At 34.0% G+C, this 23880-nt stretch overlaps 1 long non-coding RNA gene across 1 annotated transcript in view; it reads left to right on the top strand.

Moving 5' to 3' along the window:
* The window catches only part of LOC135320188 (uncharacterized), a 182846-nt gene that overhangs the window by 138015 nt on the left and 20951 nt on the right, over positions 1–23880 (top strand). The window contains exon 2 of the long non-coding RNA XR_010379420.1: positions 12178–12418. This is a non-coding gene — a long non-coding RNA (uncharacterized LOC135320188). The remainder of the gene's footprint in view (positions 1–12177; positions 12419–23880) is intronic.

The following is a 23880-nucleotide window of genomic DNA, read 5'->3' on the forward strand; positions in this document are numbered from 1 at the left end:
AAACTAGAATAAGATACAGTAACTTATGGCAAATTCTTAGGCAGAAACTATGAGCCCTCTAAGGCTTCAGAAGTTTGTTTAAAAACTTATGAATCAGTATCTGGCATTGTAGAAAATCCACCAAAAATCACATTTCTAGTAACCGCTGTTAAAGCCTAATTGAAAGATCTGTTTGCCTTAACATTTCTCAACTCCAAGTTAAGGACTGAACCCTTTGGAGATCCTTTTATTGAATGAATAAAGAGCCCATCTCCATCATTTCCATCAGTCAATCTTCCTTCTTAAATATATGATAATCTTGAAAAAACAAAAAGCAAAGCAAAGTGATTTGTTTAAACATGCCTACCAGGTGATCACTGCCTTAGTTGTCTTTTCAGAAATGGTAGCAGCCTAGAGGATTTTCTGTGCTCTAAGCCTTAAATTCGTTGTGGAGAATAAAGACAAATTTGCTTTCCTGGGTTGTGAGATTCTGAAGCACAATGAGTAATGTGTGGATGCATGGCTACTCTCTAAAGCTTGAGGGACAGCTGAGAAAAGTATACACTGTTATTATATAATCTGTGTTTACTGAGGTAAGGGGAGTTCAGAGGAAAATCAAATGAAAAAGTAACGGCCAACATTTGCAAATGTTTTGTAGTAAATGTGATAAAATTATGAAATCCATCTGCTCCTTGTTCTGCAAATTTCCAGGATGCAGAGTCTGACACTTGCTTTCAAATGAAGAACTTATCTCCAAGGATCAGAAAAACTTCAGTTCACATTATGGCCACAAGGCTTTAAATTATGTCTGATTTGTTTTCATCCCCTCACTTGCTTTTTGTTTTGAAAACATCTTTCATTAGCATGTTTTCCACTGTGCTCCATTCAACACATAAGTTAGGTGTTCATGTTTGTGGACAGAATATGTTTTGAAGTAAATGCCAAGTTTGATCAAGATCTATTGCAACTGATTCCTCATAGCTTTTTATATTTCCTTCTGGGAAGGTAAGATTACATTCAGAAATCATGCAAACCTTATTTCAAAGACCCTTATCATTTCCTGGTGCTCCCCCTTCCCTAAAACCAACTACTGTTCTGAAACTACTGTGATGTTGGGATAATCAAAGCATATGAAGATACTTTATTCTATCAAAATCTTAAATGTCTCAAAGACTGGAAATTTGGATATTGTCATCATATTCAGATCTGATAATGGTTCACTGTATTATTAGAGATATAATTTCTTATTTTCTCTGTATTTCTTGTCACAGCCATAAAATGTGAATAAACCCTATTTGTCTTTTCAGTTATATACAGTCATCCTTATCAACAGCCATTGAAAGCATTTAAGCATCAATTTATGAATGGAGCCAAGCTTGGCAGACAGAGGTAGATCATAACTTTCTCTGGAATATGGTTAATTTCCTTCTATGCACCACCATAATAGATTGAATACATTTATGACACAGTGATAATTGAATAATAAACATTTATCTGAATGAATACGCATAATGTTCAGGTGTTTCCATTACATAGAAATGGTTCCTGAATTTATATGGAAATTAGTGTGTGAAAAGTCGAGGTACATTTTATGTTTGGGCATGATAATGGGAAAACTTGTTTACTCAGGCAATTAATCCATGAAGGCTTTATTGAGTACTTGGGGTTTTAAAAGCAGTGATGACACTTGGCAGTGATATGATGAGGTTAAATGGAACTTTTAACTGAAAATGACAATGACAATAACCACTCTACTTCCTTAGCTCAATAAAGTGTTCCTTAGGGTCCAATGAGTGGCAGGTACACACAGAGCAGGACTTCTAAATTATGAGGGTGGAAACTATTCCAAAGATACCCCTATTTAAAAGTTGAAGTAGGTAGAAGACCAACGGGAAAGAGAATACTTTAATTCTGATGTTGTTTTCAACAGATTGTACGCACTTGGTAATTTTTGCAAAACCTTGGCAATTCCTGCTGTGCGAATTTATTTCAAAATGAATATATAACATCAAACCACCTATAACAGGCAATGGTTTAAAAATAGGGAGGAAAAAAACCACACTGGTATTTTAATGAAATTAATCTAAATTGTAGGCCAAAAAAAATCTCATTTTGTTTATGGATTCAAACTCTTTAGGAAAAAGAGCTATTTAAAAAAATTATTTTGGCTACCTTAAAATACAACTTTAAGTCACTGCTTGTAACCATAAGATTTTTCTAAGGCTTCTTTAGTTACAACCATTCTGTGAAATTCAAGGGGCATAAAATTCCATTCAAAGAAGGCAAACTTATACGAGAGGGAAACTAAGAAGCATTCAGTGGAAGCATACAATTTTCAGATAAAAAGAAAAAGTCATGAAAAATGGGGCTTGCACTATGTAAAAGGAATATCCTATAATTTTGTATCTATGTCATGTGTGAAGAAAGGAATCAGAATCTTGAAAAGGCAACTGAAACCTCATCTCCAATTTCCCTGTTCTCAAGCAGTTGGACAGGCAGAACAGAGATTTGGGATCAAGACACAATATATACATAGCTAATCACTAAGTCTTCAAGTCTCTCAGTCACTACTCTGAGTCGTCTAAAGGGTTGCATACAAATTGCTCGAAAAGGCTATTGATTATCAAGTGTTCCATATCAATTTATTTTTACTGCCCCCCACCCTTTTAGCATACATTTCTCATAGATTCATGTGTCCACCACCACAATCAGGACACATCACCCCCCAAAAGTGACCTCATGCTATCCCTTTATAGTCACACTCTCTTTCCTGTCCCAGTTTCTGGCATCCACTGCTCTGTTTTTCTTTCCAGAATGTCTCATAATTGGAATCATGCAGTATGTAACCTTTACAGACTTGCTTTATTCACTTAGCATAGTGCCTTTGGGATTCGTTGATGTTGTTCCATGTATAGTTCATTCCTTTTCATTGCTGGGTAGTATTCCATTGCATAGATGTACTACAGTTTGTTTATCCATTCACCATTTAAAGAACATATATTGTTTCCATTTTGTGGCAATTACAAATAGAGCTACCGTATACATTCATAAACTAATTTTTGTATAAACATAAGTTTTTACTTCTCTGAGATAAATATCAAGGAGTAAGGCAGCTGGATCATATGATTAAGTGTATGTTTAACTATAAGAAACTGCCAAACCATTTCCTAGAGTGGCTGTACCATTTTATTTTCCCACTAGCAATGTATGAGGTTTCCAGTTGTTCCACACCTTTGCCAGCAGTTGGTATTATTGGTATTTTTTTAAGCTATTGTATATAGTGATGTCTCCTCGTGGTTTTAATTGACATTTACCTAATGGATAAAGGTGTTAAACATCTTTTCATGTGTTTATTTGCCATCCTTATATGATCTTTGGTGGAGTGTGTGTTCCAATATTTTGCAAGTTAAAAAAATGTTTTATTGAGATAATTGCAAATTTGCATGCAGTTGTAAAAAAAATAATAATGTGGAGAGATCCTCTGTACACTTTATCCAATTTTTACCACTGGTAACAATTTGCAGAAGTGTAATATAATATCACAACCAAGATACTGACATTGATACAATCTACCAGTCTTACTCAGATTTATCAAGTTTTACTTATACTAATTTGTATGCATATGTATTACATTTGATACAATTTTATCACCTGTATAGGTTTGTGTATCCATCACCGCAAGGATCCCTCATATTGCCCTTTTATAACTCCACCCACCTCTCTTTTGTGACCCCCTTCCTCACTCCTAACCCCTGGCAACCATGAATTTGTTCTATATTTCTAAAATTTTATCATTTCAAAATGTTACAGAAATTGAGTCATACAGTATACAACCTTGTGGGACTGGCTTTTTACACACAGTGTAATTTCCCAGAGATTCATCCAAGTTGTTTTGTGTATCAGTGATTCATTCCTTTTTATTGTTGAGTGTGTATACACCACAATTTGTTTAATCATTCACTCATTGAAGGACATCTGGGCTGATTCTAGTCTCTGATTATGAAAAATGAAAGCACTATTCATGTATGGGTTTCTGTGCGGCCATATTTCCATAATTTTGGATAAGTGCCAAAGAGCACAGTTGCTGGATCATGTGGTAGTTGCATGTTCAGTTGTATAAGAAACTGTCAAACTGTTTTCCAGAATGCCTGTACCATTTGACATTTCCACTAGCAATTCAGGTGATCCAGTATCTCCACATCCTCACCAGCGTTTGGTACATTTTTCTTTTTAGTTATTCTGGTAGTGTAGTGATATCTCATTTTGGTATTCATTTTTTTACTATATATATTTTTATTGAAGTATAGTCAGTTTACAGTGTGTCAATTTCTGGTGTACAGCATAATACTTCAGTCACACAGGAACATACATACATTCATTTTCATATTCTTTTTCACCATAAGTTACTACAAGATATTGAATATAGTTCCCTGTGCTATACAGTGTAAACTTGTTGTTTATCTATTTAATATATAGTAGTTACTATCTGCAAATCTCGAACTCCCAGTTTATCCCTTCCCACCCCTTTCCCCCTGCCCCATAACGATAAGTTTGTTTTCTATGTCTGTCAGTCTGTTTCTGTTTTGTAAGTAAGTCCATTTGTCTTTTTTTTTTTTTAATTCCACATATAAGTGATATCATATGGTATTTTTCTTTCTCTTTCTGGCTTACTTCACTTAGAATGACATTCTCCAGGGCCATCCATGTTGCTGCAACTGGCGTTATTTTATTATTTTTTATGGCTGAGTAGTAATCCATTGTATAAATATACCACAACTTCTTTATCCAGTCATCTGTCAATGGATATTTAGGTTGTTTCCATGGCTTGACTATTGTAAATATAGTGCTGCTATGAACATTGGGGTACATGTATCTTTTTGAATTAAGTTTCCCTCTGGATATATGGCCAGGAGTGGACTTGCTGGATCATATGGTAAGTCTATTTTTAATCTTTTAAAGAATCTCCATACTGTTTTTCATAATGGCTGCACCAAACTCCATTCCCATCAACAGTGTAGGAGGGTTCCCTTTTCTCCACAACCTTTCCAGCATTTATCATTTGTGGACTTTTGAATGATGGCCATTCTGACTGGTGTGAAATGATACCTCAGTGTAGTTTTGATTTGCATTTCTCTGATAATTAGTGATATTGAGCATTTTTTCATGTGGCTATTGGCCATTTGTATGTCTTCATTGGAGAACTGCTTATTTATCATTTTGATATTAATTTGTATTTTCCTGGCTTTTCATGTGCTTTTTTTGCCATCTGTATATCCTCTATAATGAAATGTCCCTTCAAGCCTTTTTGCACATTTCTAATTGGATTATCTGTGTTTTTACTGTCAAGTTTTGGGAGTTCTTTGTATTCTACATAACAGTCCTTTGGAATATATGTGGTTTGCAAGTATGTTCTCCCAGCTGTAGATTGTATTTTCATCTTCTTCATATGGCTTTCACAGAGCAAAAGTTTTGAGTTTATCAATTTTTCCTTTTACAGATCATGCTTTGGTATCAGGTCTGAAGTAGTCTTTGTCTAGTACTAGATGCCAAAGATTTTCTCCTTTTTTCTCTAAAAGTTTTATAGTTTTACATTTAAGTCTGTTATCCATTTTAGGTTAATCACTGCATAAGGTGTGGTGTTTGGGGCAAGATTCATTTTTTGTTTATGGAGGGCAAATTGCTCCTATATTTGTTGAAAAGGTTATCCTTCCTCTATTGAACTTCATTTGCACCTTTGTATAAAATTGGTTGATTGTATTTGTATAGAAGCTATATCTGTGTTCTCTATTCTAATCAATTGATCGATCTTTGTATCTACCAATACTGTACTGTCTTGATTACTGGAGCTATATGAGTAAGCCTTAATAATGGGTAAAGTGAGTTCTCCCACTTTATTCTTCTTTATCAAGATTATTTTAACTATTCTAGGGCCTTTGCCTTTCCCTATGAATTTTAGAATTAGCTTGCATATTTCTATTAAAAAAACTTGCTTACATTTTGAGAGAAATTATCTTAGCCCAGTGTGTCAATTAAGAAGTAATTGACATCTTTACTATATTGAGCCTTCTAATTCATAAACATGGTATGTCTCTCACAGATTTAGGTCCCCTTTGATTACTTTCATCAGCATTTTATAATTTTCAGCATACAGATCTTGTCTGCATTTGTCAAAATTATGTTTGTAGAGTCATTTCAATTATTTCCTTATCATTTTGATGTCTGCAGGGTGTGTAATGATATGTACTCTTTCATTCCTGATATAATTATCTGTATCTTTTCTCATTTTTCCTTTGTCAAGTCTTGCTAGTATTTTGTCAATTTTATTGATCATTTTTAAAAACTAACTCTGTATTTTATTAATTTTCCTCTACTGTTTTTCTGTTTTCAATTTCATTGATTTTTGCTTTTATTATACTTACTTCCTTCTTTCTGCTTATTTCAGGTTTATTTTTTAACTTTTTTTTATAAGTCAGTTTGATTTATTCTACTTTTATTTGGCATTTTTACTTTTCATTTTTAAAAGTTTAATACTTTTTTTATAAAACTTACTGTATTTCTTCAAATCTAATATACCATTGATACGTAAAACACATCATTATTTTCTGTGCTACTAAGAACAATAGAGATGTTGCCAATTGTAATTACAAGATGCCATTGATTCTAAGATAAATCCCAATTTTAGAGGTGTTAAAATTATTTTTACTTTATCTCTTTACTTTTCTCTTCATTTTTTAGGTTCTTGAGGTGGGAAGCTTAGGTTATTGGTTGGTGATACTTCCTCTTTCCTAATGTACACATTTATTCCTGTAAATTTCCCTCTTAGCACTGCTGTTGCTACGTCCCACAAATTTTGATATGTTGATGTTTTCATTCAGTACAACGTATTTTTAAAAATTCCCACTGAAGCTTATCATTGACTAACAAATTTTTTCCCAGTCTGTTTTCTGTTTGTTATTTGGATTGTGTAATTTGTATTGTTCTGTTTTCAAGTTCAGTAACTTTCTTGAGCCTTCCTCTTTAATCCATGGATTATTTAGAAGTTTTCTGTTTAATTTTCAAGCTATCCTTTTCATGTTGATTTCTAGTTTAATTCCACTGTGATCTTTGAACATATCAATTCTTTTAAACTTGTTAAAGTTTGTTTGAGGGCCCAGGATCTGGTCTATATTGGAGAATATTCCATCTCTAGTTTTCCCACATGAACTCTTAAAGAAAAAGAAATAGTTAAAAATATGTGAGAAAGTAACCAAATCATACTCTAGATATATACTAATATACACTAATAAACTAATAAAGTTTATTTTAAAGCATTTTCCAGTGATGATGCTATTATATTTATCTGGCTACTTTAAAGAAATCATGCTTAGAAACCAAGGAATAGAACATTTCTAGTTGAGTGATAGAGCCAAGGGAGTGAGCTCTGAGATCTCTCCACAGAGCATGCCTGTAGCCTTTGCTTCTTACCAGGACCCTGGACCATAGCATATCACTACCACCTGGGTACAAATACTGTTTAAAATCATGAAGTGGAAAGTGAATATGATTGTGAACACCGCTATTCTACTCTTCTTGAATATCCTTTTCTGAAAGGAATTTAATTTTCTATAATATATTGTTGTACAATTAAAGAGGATATTTACAACTTTTTTATGGACTCCAATATATATGTCATAAAAGTGTATATTTGCAAAATAAATTATTGTTGTTATGTTATTATTGGTAAGTATAAACTGTAAAATAAAATTTTAGAACAGTTTTTACTAAATTGTTAGTAAGCAATTGTTAGGAAATAATTGTTAGTAAACAGTTTTCAGTCAGTGGCAGTAAACGTTGTTTAATTTTCCTCCTCAAAGCGCAATAAGCAGCCTTCCTGTTCATTTTAGGGCTTCCTGTTCATTTAAATAAAAGGCTTCATGTGCCATGTTGGCACTAAATGGTCACTCATAGCAACCAAGCGATCCTGGTTTCTATGTTTTGAAAACACACATGGGTCTCTAATTATGTCACAGTTGATTCCTTTCCAGAAGGCTCTCTGTTATGTCTACCTCCTTATATACATGTTTTGTTATTTTGGCCAGCAGGAAATAACTTCTTCATGACACAAGACAGCATCAGTCACAACCTCTCTTGAAAATAACTGTCAAAAAGACAAAGAGGAGTGCAAAAAAAAAAAATGTTGCTTGCAGAGGTTTTGAGAAGCAGTCTGACTTTCCATATGTGCCTGTTATGGGTTGAATTGTGTCCCCGTCCAAATTCGTATGTTGAAAACCTAACCCCCAGTATCTCAGAATGTGACCTTATTTGGTGATAGAGTCTTTACAGAGCTAACCAAGTTAAAACAATGTCATTAGGGTGAGGCCCAATAAAAAGAAGAAATTTGGACACAGAGACCGACACACATAGGAGGAAGATGATGTTAAGACACAGGGTAATGACAGCCATCAACAAGCCAGACCCTTCCCTCACAGCCCTCGGAAAGAACCAGCCCTACCAAAATGTTGATTTGGGCTTTTAGTTTCTAGACCTGTGAGAGAATAAATTTCTGTTGTTTAAGCCTCCCATTTTGTGCTGCCAGCAGCCCCTAGCACTGTATTAGTGCCAAAAAACACAAAAACCACAGCAGCAGGTTTCCAGCCAACCACCATTATGGGAGTGTAGTTCAGCACAGTGAGTTTTCTGTGGTCATTTGAGAAAAAAAAAAAAACGCAGAGAAATGGCTGAAAAGATTTCTCTGTAGTTTTTCTCTTTCAGAGCTGGGTGAGATTGTGAGCTGAATAATAACTTACCCACCTGCAATATCATGCCTGCGGCCCTTTTCCAATGGCAAGTGAATCCCTTTGATAGTATAACTCCCAGAACTTTTTCTTCCTCTTCTATCTATTCAATAAATTAATCAAAGTTCAAAGAATCTCCCAAGTTGAAGACCTTCAACCTTAAGAAAGGCAATAAGCCCAAGCAACTTTTGTGAGACTTGACATACGTCCTTCGGCAAACTTTACATTACACAGGAGCATTTGTTGCTTTAAACAATGGAGGTAGAAGGAAGAAACCAGTGTACTGAGGATCTATATGTAGCTTATCTCTCTGTGAAAGGATAGAGTTAGCTTATACCTGGACTGGGATAGCTCTATGCTTGTCTCCAGGGATGCTGAAAATCTACTGACCCTTGGCTAAGATAAGGATGAAATGTGCTAGTTAATGATGTATAATGTGCTATTTAAAGTTGAAAATTCCCTTAGAGACATCCTGTACTGGCCTGTCTACTTTGCTTAGGGATCTATGGATTGATGGTTTGTACCTGGTTTCACTGTTTCCACAGTCTGGTTTTAGTTGTGACCCGTGAAGTATTAAAGACCACTGTCAGTGAACTTGTATCTCAGCTTCCTTGAAACCAAGATACCTTGAACATGTCTTAGTGGTCCATAATTTGAATGCAAAGCACATCCTCTGCCATTGAGCAAGTTCTCCAAGAGATGCTCCTCGACATATCAACCCCCTGAGTGATTGACTATACTGTCTTTCTCCTGTTATATTTACCTTTATTAAAATCTTTTGTGTGAAATATTCTAAGTCCTTTTAATTGTCTGACCATGTGATTATCATATCCTTGAACCCTAGATTTAAGACTGAGACCTTGGGCCTCTCAAAATTTACCTTAAAAGGTAAATCAAGACCTAGTCCTGGAGACCACAAATTGGAAAGAAAATGACAAAGCGGTAGAGGCCCCAATCTTGATGAGTTTTAAGGCAGACTTGAGGCCTGGATAAGAGGCCCTAAAGATGTCTGTGGAATCCTGGATCTTAGTTCTATATGTAAGTGGAAAAAAATTGAGGAGTAGCATAGGCATAAAATAGACACTACTGGGCCTCTGTCAGGAATAAAACTCTGATTGGTAGGGGGACGGTTGAGCCTGCAAGTGAAATTAAAGTGGGGTCTGACAATTATTTCTGCTGGTTGGCATGACTTCTGTTCTTCTAGAGATTGTCTTTGGGGCCAAAAGCATTATAGAATATAAGGGAGTAAAAGCTACAGCATAATGAAAATTACGCAATTAAATCAAGGTCATCTGCCAAAGGCAGACATTCTAAATAACCATTAAATCCACTGCCTTCCGTAAAGTATGTGTTTTGAGTATTGTTGGATTAAATTAATCAGAGACAGCTTTATATTCTGGGCACTATAGAGGCTCTAAAAAGGATTTCTCTCATAAAGCATATGTGAATAGAGGAGTTATGAAGTACAAGAGAACAGCAGAAACACTTATACACAGAAAAATGCCTTGTAACGCTAATCAGAATAAAGAAAAGTTTAATAAGCACTAAGAGAATGTCTAACATTAGAGAAATGGTTGAATAAATTATAATACATCAAAATGATGGAATATTATGCAGGCATTAAAATGATAATTAAGATTATATAGAAACATAAACAATATGTTTGATGTAATGTTAAGTAAAACCAGCAGAATACAAAGGGGCGTATAAAAATATGAGAGACTATAATTAATATGCAAATTGAAGAAAATATATTGAAATAGTGTCTTATCATAATTGAGAGTGGACCATTTGCTTTTAATTAAAATATTTTGTTATAGAGATTGTGTGTGTGTACATATATATATGTTTTCTGTATGTATCTATCTATATATAGACATAAGACATTTAGTGGTGGGCATTTTAGTTTGGATTATTTTTGAGATGCTTTCTTATCATGTATAGCAACACTTTCCAATAGAACTGGCTGCAGAGATACATCCATTCTATAAATCTGTGCTGTCCAATATGGTAGACACTAGCCTTGTGTGTCTGCCAAGCATTTAAAATGTGGCTAGTGTGGCTGACCAATTTTTTTAAAATTTAGCTATTTAAAATTTAAATTCAAGTAGCCACACTTGACTAGTGCTTATCATGTAGCTCTCTAAATAGCACTAATTTAGTTAGAAGATGAATAAAATTTAGTAGTAGGTTCATTAGCCTGAATTTTTTCCAATGTCGTTAATGTTTTTTCTATAATCAATTGGAACCTTCAAAAGTACTCTGTCATTCAGTTCTCCTTTTGGAGCAAAAGATCGTGCAAAAAGTCCACCCTGCTGAGCTGCAAAGGATAAAATAGGTCAACTTACTTCTCCACTTTAGTAGAGTTTTGGTACATCAATTTTGGTTCATCACATATCTTTACTATAATGACAAATATACCAGAGAGCTGTAGCTCCTCAAACAGCTGCCCCTTTCTGGTACAAAAGCATGAGACCCGAAAACCACCAGGTCATAGGTTCCCTGGCTTACCCTGGCCGGAAAGATGCATAAATAAAGGGCTCTTGGACAGTTAATAACCAAGTGAATATGAATGGGGAAGAAATGAACATCAGTTTCCCCATTTGAGAAAATGCAAAGGCTCCATTTAACTTTTTTTAAATTCTTATTTTTAATTGAAGTGTAGTCAACTTACAATGTTAGTTTCATGTGTACAGCAAAGTGATTCAGTTATACATCTACATACATATGTATATTCAGATTCTTTTCCATTACAGCTCATTACAAGAAATTAAATATAGTTTCCTGTGCTATACAGTAGGCACGTGTAACTTTTTTTTTAATCATCAGAATCTTATTCCCATGTGTCCCTAGTAATCAGTGCCCACCTGACTTAGGCAGATCCCATCCTGACTCCTGCATTGCCATACCTCCTCTTGCTTCTACATCTTTGTGTATCCATACTCTTAACCACATCTTTCCACTCTTATCCCCCTCTCCACCATGGAATGCCATTTTTATCTCAAAAGAAAGTATTGAATTAGATCTTGATGGATAGAAGAATTTAGACTAGAGATGAGTAAGAAAAAAAAGACTCAAACTGAGTGTGATGTAATTCCCAAACTCCTTCAGAGAAGTAATGATTATTCCTGATAATATACTTAGGGACTATGCTGATAGACCTAAATGAAATTTTTTAAATTGATAATGCTATATACTAACCTAGCCTGTTATCTATCAGGCAGCAGTCTAAATATCTTTAACCAAACATTCTTTTTCATCTTGTATCTGCCCTAACAATGATTTCCTAATCAGTCTTTATTTTCCCCTGTATCTCTATCAAGAGTAAAATCTTTTACTTGGCTAGTTTAGGGGACAAATTTCTTATATCAAACTTAAAAGAAAACTTTGACATAATGGATTTGTCATATATGTTTTCCTTAAGAATTTGGAGGCCCTATCAAGATGGCTAAACTCATGAGAACCTACAAGAGTGAAGCAATAACAGCCCTGAATCAAGTAATACCACACCAAGAATGACACTGAAAACTTGGAGAGGAAGTTTGGAGCCAGAGTACTGGATGTTCACATGGTTTGGGCAATTGCATTCAATGTTCCCACCTCTGCTGCTCCTGTAAGTGCCTGGAAAGGTCATGTTGGAAGGATGCCATAGGACTGGAGAAAAGGTGAGTTGGGTTTAATACCATAGTGTATTAAATTATGTTACTAAGAGATGTTTTAAATTATCTGACTAAGGGATGACCAAAGATTCTAGCAAAGATTGGGTGGGAAAGTGCTAATTTTTTCTTTTGGTTTCAGGAAGTTATTCTGTGTTTTGTTGGCAAAGATTTTCTATCTTATTTTCATTTTCCTTTTAGATAAAATTGTATAATTTACCCTGCAATTTTTCACATGTTGGTCTCTGTCTTTAAATGGTCACTTGAAATTCTTTATGTGTGTGACCAGAGAAATTTTAGGTATAAAGGTCTGCTTGCTTAAAACACCTTTGAAAAATTAAAGTTAATTAATTGTAGGACTTGGTCATTTGTATTCACCATAAGAACCATCTAATTCAGAGAGATCTATCTTGAGATGAAGAAAGAACATAAAACTCATTCACCTGATATCATGAAAATATGCTATCTTATTCTGTGATATTAAAGAAAATAGTGACTGAGAGATCAACTGGAATAGACTAAGAAATGGAACTACCTCTAGAAATATAAATAATATTATCTAATGCAAACTATTTACTTACTTACTGTTGCAGGTTGGGTTCTCCTGGAACTAGACCCAGAGACAGAGTTTAGCAGGCAGGATGGTTATGAAGGGATCAGCACCTATGGGAGGTAGAGGGATCAAGTAGGCATGGGCAGAGGGAGAAGTCCAAACTGTAATGCAGGCCTTACAGATATTCTGGGCAACCCTACTGGGCACTCAGGAGTTAGAATAGCCCTTTAGAGTTGTTCCTTGTCGGGTCAGGACAGATGCACATTTATATCTTCACGTGGATCATGGGAGTAACTTTGTGGCTCCCTGGAGCTGAGATATCCCTCACAGCTGTAGGCTTCCTGCTTATGTCACTCTCAGCACCTGAGGCAAAGCCTTTAATGAGAGGGAATCTGGGTAGAATATAAGGGATCCATCTTCCTAGTTATTTAATTTTGTGAAACTAAATTATTTAATCTGGAGGGAAATTAACAAGATTGTTAATTTTATCATATTTAATGGGGCACATATTTAATTAGTCTAGGGACTTAGCTTGTGTACATTTAAATATGTACATTTAGAATAGTCTCAACAAATTATACACAAAAAGGAGAAATAAAAAAGAAAAAAGTATGCTCAAAAAGGAGCAATTAAATTTTAAGTAATAGCTGAACTTTAGGCTACTAAGATAAAGGAATGAACATGGATATCAGACCACTTTTAAGAAAATGTTCTAAATGAAGACTTTTAAGCAAAACTGGCATAGTTTTAGTGTTATGTAATAAGTAAATATTAGATAATTATAAAATTTTATTTATTACTTTTAGTTATAATAAGTCACACACAAATTAAACTAATATTAAATTTGTTTTAAAAGATACTTACAACATTCTAGATTTGATAAAGAACATCTACCAGAAAACCCTACAAGTAATATCATTCTTAATGGTGAGAAACTTGAAGTATTCTCACTAAGATCAGGTACAAGGCAAGAATGTTCCCTCACACTACTCCTTTCCAAAATCATACTGGAACTTCTAGCTAATACAATAAGACAAGAAAAGGAAATGAAAGCCATACAGATTTGGAAGAAAGAATAAAACTTTGTTTGTAGATAATACTTTCCATGTGGAAAACCCAAAAGAATTGACCCAAAACTCCTGGAATGAATAAGAGATTTTAGCAAGGTTGCAGGAGACAAGGTTAATATATAAATGTTAATCATTTTACTATATACCAACAATGAACAGGTGAAATTTGAAATTAAAAACACAGTACCATTTATATTGGCACCAAAAAATGAAATACGTAGGCATGAATCTAACAAAATATATATGAGGAAAACTATAAAACTCTGGTGAAGGAAATCAAAGAAGAACTAGGTAAATGGAGAGATATTCCATGTTTATGGATAGGAAGATTCAACATTTTTAGGATGTCAGTTCTTCCACCTGAGTATATAGATTCAATGCAGTCTCAGTCAAAATTTCAGCAAGTTATTTTGTGGATACCAATAAACTAATTCTAATGTTTATATGGAGAGGCAAAAGACTCAGAATAACAAACATAATATTGAAGGAGAACAAAGTTGGAGGACTGACATTACCTGACTTCAAGACTTACTATAAAGCTACAGGATTTAAGACAATGTGGCATTGGCAAAAGAATGGACAGGTAGATCAATGGAACAGAATAGAGTTCAGAAAAAGAACTTCAGAAATATAGTCAACTGATCTTTGACAAAGGAGCAAGGGCAATACAAAGAATAAAGATAGTGTTTCTATAAATGGTGCCAGAGCAACTGAATAGCTTCATGCCAAAAAAAAATTGCCACAGACCTTACCCCATTCACAAAAATTAACTCAAAATGGATCACAGACCTAAATGTAAAACACAAAACTATAAAGCTTCTAGAAGAAGCTTTTAACATAGGAGAAACTTCAGATGACCTTGGGTATGACAGTGACTTTTTAGATACAATACCAAAGGCACAATCCATGAAAGAAATAATTGATATGCTAGACTTCATTAAAATTAAAAACTTCTGTTCTGTGAAAGACAATGTCAAGAGAATGCAAAGACAAGCCACAGACTAGAGGAAAATATTTGCAAAAGACACATCTGATAAAGGACTATTATCCAAAATATACACAGAATCCTTAAAACTCAACAATAAGAGAACATTTGTTTTCATATTCTTTTTCATTAAAGGTTATTACAAGATATTGAATATAGTTACCTGTGCTATACAAAAGAAATTTGTTTTTTATCTATTTTTAATATATATATTAAAATATATATATATACACATATATACATGACAGGGACATTATGCTGTACACCAGAAATTGACACATTGTAACTGACTATACTTCAATTAAAAAAATAAGAAAACAAAAAAAAACCTGATTTAAAAATAGGCCAAAAATCGTAACAGACATCTCACCAAAGAAGATATACAGATGGAAAATAAGCATATGAAGACACTCCACATCGTATATCATCAAGGAAATGCAAATTAAAACAAGATACCACTACAAATCTATTAGAACGGCCAAAATCCAGAACACTCAGAACACCAAATTTCAGTGAAACAACAGGCATTCTCATTCATTGCTGGTGGGAATGCAAAACAGTACAGCCACTTTGGGAGACAGCTTGGAGATTTCCTACAAAACTAAATGTACTCTTATCATATGATCCAGCAATCACTCTCCTTGGTATTTACCCAAAGAAGTTGAAAACTTATGTCTACACAAAAACCTGAACATGGATGTTCATAGCAACTTCATTCATAATTCCCAAAACTTGTAAGCCACCAAGATACTCTTCAGTAGGTGAAAGGATAAATTAACTGGAGCATCCTGACAATGGAATATTATTCAGAGCTTAAAAAAAAATGAGCTATCAAGCCACAAAAAGACATGAAGCTCAGTTAAATGCATATTACAAGGTAAAAAAAGCCAATCTGAAAATGCTGAGTACTGTGTGATTCCAACTAGATGATATTCTGGAATAGGCAAAGCTATGAAGAAAATACAAGGGTCAGTGGTTGCCAGAAGTTGAGGGGATTAACAAGGGAACAGAGTGGATTTTTAGAGCAGTGAAAATACTTTGTATGATACCATAATGATGGATACACATCCTTGTACATTTGCCCAAACCTATAGAATATACAACACCACGAGTGAACTGTAATGTGAATTATGGGCTTTGGGTGATTATGATGTGTCATTGTAAGTTCATCAGCCGTAACAAATGTACCACTTCATTAGAGGATGCTGATAATGGAGGCTACTTTGCACATGTGGGAGCAGGGGCTATATGGGAAATCTCTGTATTTTCCCATCAGTTTTGCTGTGAACCTTAAACTACTCTAAAAATAATGTCTTCATTTTTAAACATTAATTTAAAAAAGATTATTATATACGTTCTTTCTGATTTTATCACATTGTAGAATATGATATAAAAGTATATACAATGCTTGATTTTACTTTCTTACAAAATAGTCTAAGTAGGATTTTCCTATACTTACAGGTCAGAAAAGTGATCATTTCTGACATTTGCCAAAGCTCAGTTTTTCTGACAGAAAAATGTTAGGGATAAATAAATATAAACATAAATGATCAACTAAATTGAATTATAATAACTAATATCCTTCTGATTTTTTATTCTTGTGAATTTCAGCCATTTCAAAAAACGTAAACCCCAGAATTACTCCATTTGTGCTACAGAGTAAAATTTCATTGTTATAATTTTCTGAGAAGCCTTCTTTAAAAATATCAATAACAATTGCATTATTATTTAATTAATTTACAACTTATTAAGGATAGTGCAATTGCAATTTAAGTCTTTCTTTAAACATTATGTTAGTGTACTTAATCAGTAATTTTAGGTTACCTGGAAAATTTTTAAAGAACTCAAAGTGAATAGAGATAAAAAGAGCAATGTAATTGGTCACCAAATAATAGTTTTAATTTGTATATTCTCAACTATATATAAACATATTTGTCCATATAGAAAGAGCACTTTCTTATAAGTTTACAAAGGTTAAAAGCTGAAGTTTAAATTGTGTGTGTACATGTTTATCTTATTTATTAAAAAATTTATTTTCTGTGAGAGGAAATACAGGCATACCTTGGAGATATTATAGGTTCAGTTCCAGACTACTGCAATAAAGCAAATGTCACAATAGAGTCACACACATTTTTTTGGTTTCCCAGTGCATATAAAAGCTATGTTTACACTATTCTGAAGTCTATTAAAGTGTGCAATAGTATCATGTCTAAAAGAACAATGTACATATCTTACTTTAAAAAAACTTTATTGCTAAAAAATGCTAACCATCATCTGAGCCTTCGAGGAGTTGAAATCTTTCCAATAATAACATCAAAGCTCACTGATCACAAATCATCATACCAAATATAATAATAATGCAAAAGTTTAAAATATTGCAAGAATTACCCAGATGTGACACAAAGACACAAAGTGGGCAAATGCTATTGGAAAAATGGCACGAAAAGACTTGCTCCGTGCAGGATTACCACAAACCTTCGATTTGTAAAAAACGCAGTATCTGCGAAGCACAATAAAGAGAATTGCCATAAAATGAGGTGTGCCTGTAGCAGTAGCTCAGAAGACAAAATAAAATGTCACTAGAGTACTTTCTCTTCTGAATGTGAGGCAATAAAAAGTTATTATTTGCTTTCAGTGTATTCTACCCAGATGGCAGATGATTTTTGTCTCATCCAACTGGACTGGGCATTCTCAAAAGTCTGTTAATTTTTACACTATTTTATGCTTTGGGGAATTCCATAACTATAGACAACTGTAGACAACTGACATAAAGAAGTAAATTCCTCATGATTATTATGGAGAAATTCTGTTCTAAGTGTTGTATGGTATTGCTACTCTCTGGATCTTTCTTGTCCTCAAACAATTGAACTATCTTCTGAAAACTATTATGATGTCGCTTTCCTCTGAGTTAAGACCTCAAATTCAGAATGATACAATGGAAAAGGTCTTTTTTTCCACCCTAACCATATCCATTGTTCCCAAGACAGCTGCTAGATAGCACCAAAGGATTTCTCCTCATAACCCAGAAAGTGACACTCTTGAGCAAGAGGGGATGTTAGAAATAATTAGATTTGTTTGGTATGCTCATTTTTAATCAGCTCAACAGAATGGTAAGAGCTGTCTTTTACTAGGATGCAAAGTTTGGAAAAACTGTCAAATCAAACAAGAAGCTCAACCTCCCCCAGCTTAATTTTGTACAAGACAAGTGCTGTAATACAAAGATGTTTTTAATAGTGATTAATCCTTTTAATAAGCATAGAATTCCACTTTTATTCCTAGGCAACGGGTAACATGATCAATGCTTCTCAAAAAATTTATTTCCAGATTTAAAAAATTCTTATCAGATGTTAGTGATTATGACACACATTTTACAGGAGAGATCCTAAAGTGCCCTAGGTTAAGTAGTTACTCTACTGAACATAATATATTTTTACCTTCATGATAATCAACTGAGTTGGTGTGAAATGTTACAAGGAGGTGTACGTTCATCAGAACTATACCCCAATAAGAGATCCCACTCTTGTTTGCTCTGATAGAGTTCTGGGAATAAAGTGATGGTCTCATCAGTCAGGGATTTCTGCTCTCACTTCACGTTTATTTGAAACCAAAGTCATAATTTGTAGACTCACAAATATTTCTGAACAAAATATCAAAGATAACCTAAGAGATTTGGTAGAAAGGCCCTTAGCAGAGACTCTTGACTATTTCAGTGTAGTTAGGTTTGAGGGAATAAACTCATGAATACATGGTAATGTAATCACTATAGTCTGATATCTGAGAGACTCAACCTATATGGAACTTAAGATGCATAATTTCCAGGACTATTTTTTCCAGAAATAGATGACTTTATGAAACTAGACTGTTGAACAATATCAGTAGAATACAGTTTAATTATGTAGAATTGAGTAAAACCTTTGACAAAAATCTAATAGTGATTATTTTCTTGGAACATGTAGTATTGTTCTTAATAATCTACTTTTAATAGGTATGTAATGAAACTCTTTTCTTCCTTTTTTTTCCTCTATCTCTAAATTTCAATTTAATAGGCTATCATTTCAAACTGTGGTTTAACCTGTAGTGTAAAATTCATGATTAAATACTTACTAGACTAGATCTGCCTGATAATAGTTTAATCCTATAGTGATTGGCATATTGTTTAAACTAATATGAAAAAAATTATGAAAAGAGGAACTTACGCTTCCAGGAAAATTGGAGTAGCAGGGACCTGATTTACCTTCCTGTTAGGAACAACAAAAAGCGGACCAAATATATGAAACAGCAGTTTCTGGACTATGATGAGAAATCCCAACTCCCCTGCTGGGAGGTTATCAGAAAAGGCCAACTGGGGAGCCAGCACTCTCATCTCCATAGGGTGGTAATGAGCTTCCCTAACGCCTCCACCATATGACATCAGAGAAAACCACATAGAAAGCTTAGAGTTCTGCCTCCACCTGGTGGTAACAAAGCATCCTTCCCTCTCCTTCTTGGGATGGTCTCAGAGGAAAATCAGAACTTTCACAACCATTCAGTGGTAAAGAGGCCACCACCTCCTGCAGTGTCACTGGAAGCCAAGTGAAAAGCCTGCACCTCTACTGCCACCTTAAAGTAACTAGGCGTCCCCTCCCCCTCCCACTGGCATGATATCAGGGGAGGCCTAGTGGAGAGTCGTAATTTTCACCATTACTTAGTGGTTATAAGGCAAATCCCCCATGGTGTCAGTGGAGGCCATGTGGTGAGCAGTAATTAGGTGCCCCTCCCCCTACCAGCCATGGTGGTTTATCCGGGAAGTCAAAGTTGGAAGCCTGAACTCCTACCTCTGCCCAGCAGTAAAAAGAACCCTTCTTCCCAAGTATGAACAGAGGCCGAGAAGAGAACCTGCCAGTAACATGATAGCACATTGCTTCACTCATCTAAGCAGTTTCAGAAAATGCCTGCTAAAACACAAGATAAAAAACACCCAACTATCTAGGTGTCAATTGAAAATCACTTGTCATACCAAGAACCAAGATATCAAACTGAACAAGATAACCAACGTATACAACATTGAAATAACATAGCTTTTAGAATTAGCTGACAAGAATATTAGAGCAGCCATCATAAAAATGTTTTAATAAGTAATCACAAACACATTCAAAACAAATGGAAAAGATAAAAGACCTTGGCAAAAAAAAAAAATAGAAAGTCTTAGCAAAGAAATAAAAGGTATAAAGAGGAACCAAAGAGAAATTAAAAAAAAAAAAATCTAATAACAGAAAACTCAGTGGGGAAGTTCAACAGCAGAATGAAGAGGACAGAGGAAAGAATCAGTGTACTCCAAGACAGAACAGTAGAAATTACACAATCTGAACAACAGAGAGAAAAATGACTGAAAAAAATTTAAGGAGATCCTATGGGACTATAGCAAGTGATACAACATTTTTGAAATCCCAGGAGGAGAGGAGAAATGGGAGGAGGTTGAAAAACTATTCAAAGAAATAGTAGCAGATAATTCCCTAAGGCAAAAGACATAAACCTATGGATTCAAGAAGCTGAAGGAAACGCTGAGAAATTGTCAGCCCCAAATTCTATATCTAGTGAAAATATCCTTCTGAATGAAGAGAAAATCAAGACATTCTCAGTTAAAGAAAAACTAAGAGAATTTGTCACCAGCAGACCAATCCTAAAAGAATGACTGAAGGAAGTTTTCTAAACAGAAAGGAAGTGATAAAAGAAAGAATCTTGAAACATTATGAAGGAAGAAAGAACTCAGAGCAAAAATGTGGGTAAATAACACATCACTTGAAAATGTTGACACGAATAGACTGATATTTATATATATATAAAATGTAATACCTAAAGCAACCACTAAAAAAGTTAGACAAAGAGATACTCTCAAAAATATTGTGGATAAATCAAAATGAAATTCTAAAAAATGTTGTAGTAATCTACACAAAGCAAAGAGAGAGAACAAATAAAAAAAATAAAAGAGCAAACATAAGTCTTAATACATCAATATATCAATAATTACATTATATGTTAATGGTCTAAATACAGTTGTCCCTCAGTGTTCTTAGGTGATTAATTCCAGGACCTCCCCAAAGATACCAAGATCCACGATTGCTCAGGTCCCTTATATAAAATGGCATAGTATTTGCATACAACCTACATACATCCTCCCATAGTTTAAATCATCTCTAGATTACTTATAATATCTAGTGCAATGTAAAAGTAAATAGTTGCCAGCACGTGGCAAATTGAAGTTTTGCTTTTTGGAACTTCCTGGAATTTTAAAAAATATTTCTGATCTTCCATTGGTTGAATCCACAAATGCAGAACCCCTGGATACAGAGAACTGACTATATACCGGTTAAAAGAGAGAAATTGACAAAGTGAATTAAAAAATATAACTCTTCTGAAAATCAATTAAATCAAAAGAAAGTTGAAAAGGGAAAAGAGACCAGATGGGGCAAGTAGAAATCAAATAGCAAGATGACAGATTTAAACCTACATATCATTATTCACATTAAATGTAAATAATCTTAATAACTTGTTTAAAAGGCAGAGATTGCTGATCGGATAAAAATACAAGACCCAAGTATATGCTGCCTAGAAGAAATGCACATCAAATATAAAAACACAAGTAAGTTAAAAAAGTAAAAGGATAGAAAAAAAGTATACAATAACACTAGTCAAAAGAAAGCCAAAAAGCCTTTATTAATATCAGATAAAGTAGATTTCTCAGCAGATAATATTAACAATGACAAAGAATAGAATTATATAATGATAAAGGGGTCAATTCTGCATGAGGACATAATAATCTTAAGTACTTGGGCTAAATAAAGAAAAATACTGACCCAAAGGCTATATATTATATGATTACATTAATGACACTTCGAAAAAGGCAAAGCGATAAGAAAACAAAACAGATCAGCAGTTGCCAGGGTTTGGGGGATTTGGGGAGGGTTTGACCGTGAGGTTGCTGATTAATAGTTTCCATTGGATGGAGGCTGAGAAAGGGGTTGACTATTAAGGGAAAGCAAGAGAGACATTTTGGGATAATAACACTTTCCTACATGGTATCATGCTGGAAGATACATCTCTATGCATTTGTCAAAACACATAGAGTTGTACATCACAAAGTGTGATTTTTACTATATGCAAATTTTAAAAAATATTAACCAAGATGTTGGGGAATCCCAGGTTGAAATTCAGACTGTGAAAAGTGAAAATGACTGCATTTCAAAGAGTGGCATTATCACAGTGAAGGGAATGGGGAAGACAAGAGCTGATGTAAAAGCTTTGGAAATAGAATTTTCATTCAAAAAGACAAAGGTGAAAAGAACTGTTCATAAGCACTGTTCTAATTGATAAATTTGTTTATCTCAGAAATTCTGAAACTACTTTACATGAATACTATGACTGAATAAATTTTGTAGAATATTGTAGAATAGAAGTCAGCATGCTAGGGTCTGCGGGCCAGATACAGCTGATTTTTGTACAGCCCACAAACAAAGAACTTTTTTTTTTTTTGCACTTTTAGATGGCTGAAAAAAATCAAGGTAAAAATAATACTTCATGACACATGAGAAGTTATATGAAATTCAAAGCTGAGGAGTTGTGGCAGAGACAATGGCTCACAAAACTTGAAATATTTATTACCTGGCCCTTTAGAGTAAACATTTGTTGACCATTGTAGTAGAAAATGAGAGCCAAATTTCTCACTGTTGGAGAAAGAAATTATGAACAGGCAAAGGGAAAAGACTAGAATAAACCTTGTGGTACTGGATTAGAGTCAGAGATATCAATTTGAACTCATGTTTATTCTTATATACATATAGATACATACTGAAAGATATTTGTGTGTATATATACATGGGTTAGTGTATCTACACACATTTCCTAATTTTGTCCATTGAAAAGGCTACATTGTGTTAAGTAAGCCTATTTCCCATTCCTATTGTCTGCGTTAAGTGGAAGATATAGTTGACTAAGCAAAAAATTCAATTAACAAACTTAGCACAAAAATACAATTAGATAGACCTTTCTTTCTAACAAAATCAGACCTTTAAAAACTGTTTGGGTCAAAAGAAAGATATGGCAAAGAAAAATTGAAACAAACCTGGTATTTTTACATAATATTTTTACATAATATATTTCAAAAGTCTGGAAAATAATTAGCATCTCTAATAAAATGCTTGGGCAATTTTTTGATAGATACAAATGTGATTCACATCTGCTGGGAAGTTGTTTACCTTACTTTCTACATCAGTCCATCAGTCAGGAGGGTAAAGATATTAACCAGAGGTCCTCTATCATTTGTTTGCTTTTTTTTTTTTTTTTTTTTTTGGTATTCTACTGAACAGAGATTGCCTAGCCCCTCCTTGTTTCCCTAAAAATATCTTTAGGAAGAGAGAAATCTTTGAATTTGTTTGCTTAGAAACTTGCAGGAAGCTTGATAGAGAACTTTTATACATGCTTATAAACCACATATTTTTGCAAACAACAGAGTTGTCTGAAAGGGACAGTCAAGGAAGGAAACATATACAAACTTGGAAAGGATAAATTTGCAAGTTTGAGATTTGCAAAGGTTAACCACTATATATAAAAATGGATAAAAAACAAAATTTTCCTATGTAGCACAGGGAACTATATTCAGTATCTTACAATAACCTATAATGAAAAAGAATATATATGCATGACTGAGACATTACGTTGTACACCAGAAATTGACACATTGTAACTTCAATAAAATTTTAAAAATTCAAAAATTAGAAGTTAAAAAATTTTCTTAAAAAGTAAAAAAAAAAAAAAAAGAATATAAAACTTAATATACCAACATGTCCATATACCCTATACCCACTGCCCCCATGCACTTACCCCCAAG

The sequence above is a fragment of the Camelus dromedarius genome, chromosome X, assembly GCF_036321535.1.
Source record: "Camelus dromedarius isolate mCamDro1 chromosome X, mCamDro1.pat, whole genome shotgun sequence".
Classification (NCBI taxonomy): domain Eukaryota; kingdom Metazoa; phylum Chordata; class Mammalia; order Artiodactyla; family Camelidae; genus Camelus; species Camelus dromedarius.